General features: G+C 36.9%; 1 pseudogene; it reads right to left on the bottom strand.

The window, feature by feature from the left end:
• Nucleotides 1-226: 226 nt before the first annotated feature.
• Nucleotides 227-823, bottom strand: LOC114047853 (annotated as a pseudogene).
• Nucleotides 824-6,935: the final 6,112 nt, after the last annotated feature.

Below are 6,935 nucleotides of genomic sequence, written 5' to 3' on the forward strand. Positions count from 1 at the left end.
AAGATTTTACAGCTAGACTCCATAGCTGGCATCTCCTGTAGAGATCTTTGCTTTAAAAAGATGGCCATTTAGACACGTTGCTTCTTTTGAGCCACATACCATTTCTGAAAACTGTTGCCTTTCTACACAAGGTATGAGATATTATTCTATTTACATTTAAAAATATTTCTTTTTTTCCTCTTCAGTGTAGTGGAAATATCCATAAATCGGTCAGTGGAATCCCTCCCTAACATAGGTGTAGAAAAGTTTTATTGATCTCTGGATTTGTCCAATAATTTCAGATGTTGTCCAGGTGGTTATCAAAATCCACAAGGGTTTCATATGACCTGATGTCCAAGAGAGATGCCAAAATCCTCTGGGTTTCTGGTCAGTCTTCACAATAATCATAGTGTGTATCTCTGCACCGCCATTTGTTTTCATACACATGAATCGTGAGTTCTATGCTCTCCATTGTAAACTTCGTGTTGTCTACCGTGTTAAGTGCAATGTCATTGAAGCCCTCTGCAATTCTGGAAGCTACCTTCTCAGCAACCTGGTTCGAACTGGCATTCTTTACATGTTCATTATCTTGATAATAACCAGCACTCACAGAACTATTCTCTTTGCCCCATGAATCAATCAGCATGGGGGCCAAAGCCAGGGTGCCATGGAAGAGGGGGATGCAGTCCACAAAGAGGGTCTGGTGCAGGTTTGGGACCCTGTGTGATGGCTGCTCCTTGTGGGCCTTCTGCTTCTGGGCCATCAGGAGTCTGTTGATGGCACAGTGGGGGTACTTGGTCCCGTGCAGCACCATCTTGCAGTAGGCCTGGGTGGTCAACTTCATACCGGCCCAGGCTTGAGATGACAACAGTCGGTCAGCCTACCAGGCCTGGCTCAGCTCTGCCCCCACGATGTCATTCCGCTCAGGCCCCAAGGCCCCTCAGCATAGACTGATTGGTTCCATGGCCTGGCCTGGCCCCCCAAGGTGCCCAGCTGTCTTCTTTCCTATGCATGGCTCGGTTGGACCACAGCCGTCCAGTTGTCAGGTGTCAGGAAGTGCCCAGCCCCACAACCCCTCTCAGGAGGTGGGATACTCTATAGTTTTTTAAATGTCAAACTGAGAACTTTATGATTCACCTGAAGAGTAATAGGAAACCACTGTTGTCTATTGAATGTGTATATGGGGCGTGAGCTAGTTTACAAGGTCGAACCTATGCACCCAATACCCTAATTAGATTTGAGTCTATGTGGAGGACAGATTAGAGTAGAGAGACATTCGAGTCACAGAGACAAGTTAGTTTGGTGACTGTTAGTAGAAAGAAAGGGGGAAGGGCCAGAAATGTTGTGGTGATAGAAATGACAAGATTAGACAGCTGATTAGATGTATGAGGTGAGTGAAAATGATGAGTCATGGATAAGTTATATTATTCCTTGTTTTTCAGTCCTGTTCAACTCTTCATGACCCCTTTTGAGGTTTTCTTGCCAAAGTCACTGGACTGGTTTGCCATTTATTTCTCTAGCTTATTTTATGGAAGAAGAACTGAGGCAAACAGTTAAGTGATTTGCCACACATCTAGTATGTATCTGAGGTCAGATATGAATTCAGGAAGATGAGTCTTCCTAACTGTAGGTCCAGCATTTTATCCACTTTGCCACCTAGCTGACCCATGGATTATTATCCTTGCAATATGCTATTGTAGGGCTGCAACTTTGAGTGAATGGAAAGATGTCTGTCTTTGACAGACAAAGAGAAGTTCAAAAAGAAGAAGGTTTGGTACAAGGTTAATGAGTTCTATTTTGAACATCCATTTCAAAATGCCCAATAAGTAATTGGTGTTGTGGGAGTACACCTCAGGAGAGAGACTTGGACTGGATGTATAGATCTGGGAGTCATCTATATAGAAATGATAATTGAACCCAGGGGGAGGAGGTCTCCAGAAGGGAGACTGTAGAGAGAAAAGATAATTCCATCAACAGAGAACTGAGGTAACCCCACAGTTAGGAGTTGTGATCTGGATGACAATCCAGGAAAAGAACAAAATAAAAACAAAACTGAAAACAAACAAACAACAAAAACCTGAGGAAAAGTGGTCAGACAAGTAGGATGGTGAAGTGTTATAGAAATAGTGCTACAAAAACCCAGAGAGGCGAGTATATCTATGGGAACAGGGTGATCAGAAAGGTCAAATGATACAGAGAAATCAAAAAGGATGTGAACTTAGAAGGGGAAATTAAGGTTTGCTGCTAAGAGATCATCTATAACATTGTAGAAAGCAGTTTCAGCTGAAAGATTAGGTTGCAATCCAGATTGAAGAAGGATTAGAAGAGTAAGAGGAAAAGGAAGTAGAGGCAGCCACTGTAGATAAAATTTTCAAGGAATCGGGTGAGGGGGGAAAAAAGGAGGAGAGATATAGGATTATAGCTGGTGAGCACAGTAGGGTTAAAAAAGGTTCTTAAAAATATATATATTTAAAGGATGGGGAAGACCTGTGAATATTTATAAGCAGCAGAGCAGGAAACAATGAGAAAAAACAGAGACAAAGACACACACACACACAGAGACAGAGAGAGAATTAGATGATCCTATGATAGCCTGGTACATAAGATGGAAGAAGATTAACCCATCAATGAACATAATCAACTTGGCTATTATGTGTCACATACTGTGCTAAGATTTAGAGATACAGAATCTTTGTCCTCAAGGAGTTTGCATTCTAGTGTTTGAAAGTACATGTATATAAATGAATATATGGAAAATATAATCAAGACTGATGGAAACTAAGCTTTGAGGGGAAGACTCTAGTACTGTGGTAGATGGGAAATGATTAACTTTTGAAAGTATTGTTTATGCTGAGTTCTCAAGAAACCCAAGGTTTTTAAGAGGTAAAAAGAAGGAGAGGATTAAAGAGAAGTGGGACAGTCAGAACAAAGTCATGGAGCATACAATGAAGTGTGTGAGGATGGAAGTAAGGGTATAGGTACAAGTGCCCGTAGAAAGCAGCAAGAGCCACTTTTTCTTCAGAGATTAATTAAGAGAGTAAAGGAGGAGAAAATAGCAGGTGGTGTCAAAGATTTATGAGATGAGATGATATCACAGGGATATCATAGAGAATAGCCTTAATTCTCCTGCCAAATAATGCAATGAGGTCTTCATTTATGATAGTTGGGAAATAGGGTGCTGAGAGCTTGAGGAGAAAAGAGAATGTGTGGAAAAACTCTGATAAATGACATAGAGAATTAATTAGAGAGATGCAAAAAAGATTTCCTTGCTTCTAGGAGAGCTCAATTGATATGGGGGGGGGGGTGTGGAATTGCAGCCAATGCAATTTTCGAAGTTGTGTGACTTCTTTCAGCTCTCTTTAGAAACATGTGAGCAAGATCCAGTACGGATTCTAGAGGGAATCATCCAGTACTGGTGTTAGGAGAAGAAAACAAGAAATATTAGAGTAGAGGATAGTGTGAAATATATCTGATCAACCAAAAAGTAGTGATTGAGAGGGAAGGAAAACATAATCTGGGTAGGGGTAATGGACTGGAAGAGTACTATGAGGGGCATAGATTGGAGATAACAGGATGAAGAATAGGTTTAGGAAAAGTAAAGCATGAGGAAAGATGAAATTAAAGGATATTGCAAAAAGTTATTTCAGATTTCTTGATCATGGAAATTGGACACATTTAGACAAAAACAAAAGAAAAACAGAATTACCTTTCCAATGTTCAGTCAAGGTAGAGTGGTAGAAAAAGTCATGGGAATTGAGAACATTAAAGAAATGGGAGGTTAAGGCATCTGAAGGAATATCTACATGTACATAGAAGTCCCCTGTTATCAAGACATAAATTGGGCTAAAGAAGTAGAGGATAAGTCAGACAACGAACTCCCAGGAATGGAGGAAGAAGATATTGGGATCTGACAAATAACAAATAACAACCTCCAGATCCTTAAGTGAGGGATCAGTTCAAATAGAGGGATCCTTAGACATAAAGGTCTAATACTGCAATGCACCTGAAATGATTAAGCAGTGAATAATAAGGCCCATAAATAAGGTGAAAGAAATTTGGTTTTTATCACATGAAGAAAGATTGATCAGTGAGTCTCCTATCCTTATTTTTATGAAGAATTATTATGTTTGAGGAAAGGAAAGCATATCTTCCACATGAAACTTTCATAGAAGACAATGGCTATAAAATTCAATTAATAGGATTCAGGGTAGTTATGATAAAGGCCATCTAGAAAATATGTTTTGCTTTGTTTTTAACTTCAGAATAACTTATATTAAAAGTTTGTGCAATATCAAAAATCTCATTTCCTAGTTAGGATTTTTTTAAATGTCCATTTCTATGGAATGGATTGAGTAAATGAATTCACTGGGAGGGTTTATCTGTCTTAGGTCCTTCTCCAAGCTATTTTTAACTGGGTAAATAAGAAGTCTATCATATTTATGTAAATTAGGTTCAAGAGTACACTGAACACTTTCAGAATTTAGATTAGATTGCTGGTGAAGCAAAGGAAGAATGTAACTTGTTTAATATATATGGATAGAGACTTGGTCTGAGTTTGATATGTGGGAAACTCCCAGGTGAGGACACCTCTTTTTACCTATATAGGTCACTACCTTCTCACATCTTAAACATCTTAGAGATTTGCACTGTTGTTAATTAACTTGCCCAGGGTCATACAGCCAGTAGGTATCAGAGACAGAACTTAATAGGTGTTCTTGGCTCAGAGCCAGCTCCCTCTCCCCTACATAATGTTGCCTGTCATATACAGTGAGTTAGAGACTCTGAAGCTGCAATTATAACTTGGTTGAGTAGATAGTACAACAATAGTACCACATTGAAGAATACGACACTTTGTCTTCCCTGTCTAACTATGGTACTCAATTAAGATTGTTCCAACACATCCTTCTAGGCTATTTGCTTTAATTCTTGAATGCTTTCTTTTACATTATTTCCTTTCCTGTGACTTATATAAATAGATAACTGTGAATACTTAATTGCATTTCCCACATCTTGTATGCATTTCATGTTCTTATAGGAAAGTGCTTAATTTTTTAGAAGGAAATCTGTATTGTAGATTATTCAATCTTTAATAATTTTTGATTTTACAGGAACAAAAACTATCTACAGGAAGGAGATTTAGTAGAAATGCTGATATTTTTAGTTTCAAATATTTAACACAAACTGTTACTTTAATTTCCCTGCCTTTGTGATTCAGTTTTGAAACAACATTAGGAAGTACTGCAAGCATTCTAAAGAATCCTTTTTTATTCTCAGTATTTTGGTTTTGCACAGGATTCTTTCTGACAACAAATCATGCAGCATACTGTCTGCTATACTGTTTTATAAGAACTCTGCATGAACAAAGGCAATATTTATAAATAAATAAATTTTTCTCAAATAACTGCAGATGAAATAGAATGTGCTTATTAGACATGAAAACTCTTTTGTTCCTCCTGACAAAATTCTACCTATTTCATAAGGCTCAATGTCACAATAAAGTAGAATTTAGAAAATGAGTTTAGTCCCTTAGATCAAAATCAGAACAGAAGCTTGGAATTGATTTTTACAAGCATAATAAATACATTTATAAGTTATAAAAATAGTTCAGTATACTAAAGGAAAGCTGAGTTCTCCTTCCTCAAGTTTTTTTTTTTCTTCCTTGTTGATATGAGAGCTGTTTTCCTTAAAGAAATCAAGAACTTTTTTTATATTCAATCTTGGAAGAATTACATTCTAATACTAGAAAACAGCTGCTTTTCACTTCCATTCATGATGATATGAATTAGCTCCTACCCTCAACATTTGACAACAACAACAATAATGTGATTCTGACAATTGTAAGCATTTTCCTACGATTTTTAAAAAATATATTTAGATATGTATGTGTTTTATCACAAAATAGAAAAAAATTAGTTTCAGATTTCTTTATATTCTTTTTTCTCTAAGGGCTTATCTATACGTATTTGAACAAATCAATCATATCCCAGTAGTTTATTTAAAAAAATCACTGACTTCAACACTGCTGGTGAAGCAATCAACCAACCCCATTATGCAAAGTTTTCATTTAATAATTACTGGAGCAAAGTAGTTGCACTAGCCAAGTTGTCTTAATGATATTCAAGCCTTGGATGCTTGGTTTACTTAGTTGAAAGTATCATGCTTTTAACTATTAATTCTTCAGAGTATACTAATATAAGCTATTTAAAATCATTTCTAATCTGTAATCTCTAAATATACCTTCATACTGAGACCAGAATGCAAGAATGGGAAGGGCAGGGGCAAGGAATAGCAAAAAGAAAATAGGTGAGGAGAAAGAGTTGCTTATTGATGAAAACAGAAACCCAATATAATGCCTATGGCATTTTATGCCACATGGAATCTCTTTCCCTTTATCTTCTACATACGGTTATTATTTTGCAGCTGCTAGGTTTTGATTGGTACTTATCAAGGAAGATGTTTCTCTGTGTTTATAAGTTCTACTCAATAGGAAAACAATGTGAAAGTATGGCAAAACACTAAGGAATCTCACAAAGAACTCATAGCTCTGAAATTAAACCATAATTCAGTGACACAACATACAGCCTGGCTCACAGAACTGCAAACTAACACTGAAGTGAGTGCAGTTCTTGATTGGTGGCAACTGTTCAGTGAGAAGTAGACAACAATTTCAAGAAGTTATTATGCTTTTTATAGTCACATATATATCTTTTTCACAATTTCTTCTTCTGGAGAGTACTTTTTTTTTAATTGAAAAAGAAAAAGTTCAAAATATTTTAAGAAGACTCTAGGGGATTATTTAATATGAATTACTTAATCTTTCCAGATTATGGATCTTTGGTCCTTATTTTCTAATTTACAGGAGATTTAATTGTTATAAACCCAGGAGACACCTTGCCCCAACCTAAGAGTACTTGGAGAAGCTATAAAATAAGCAGCATTTGGAAGACTTTAGACCA

This window comes from Vombatus ursinus, unplaced genomic scaffold (assembly GCF_900497805.2).
Source record: "Vombatus ursinus unplaced genomic scaffold, bare-nosed wombat genome assembly UNPS02014791.1, whole genome shotgun sequence".
Taxonomy (NCBI): Eukaryota; Metazoa; Chordata; class Mammalia; order Diprotodontia; family Vombatidae; genus Vombatus; species Vombatus ursinus.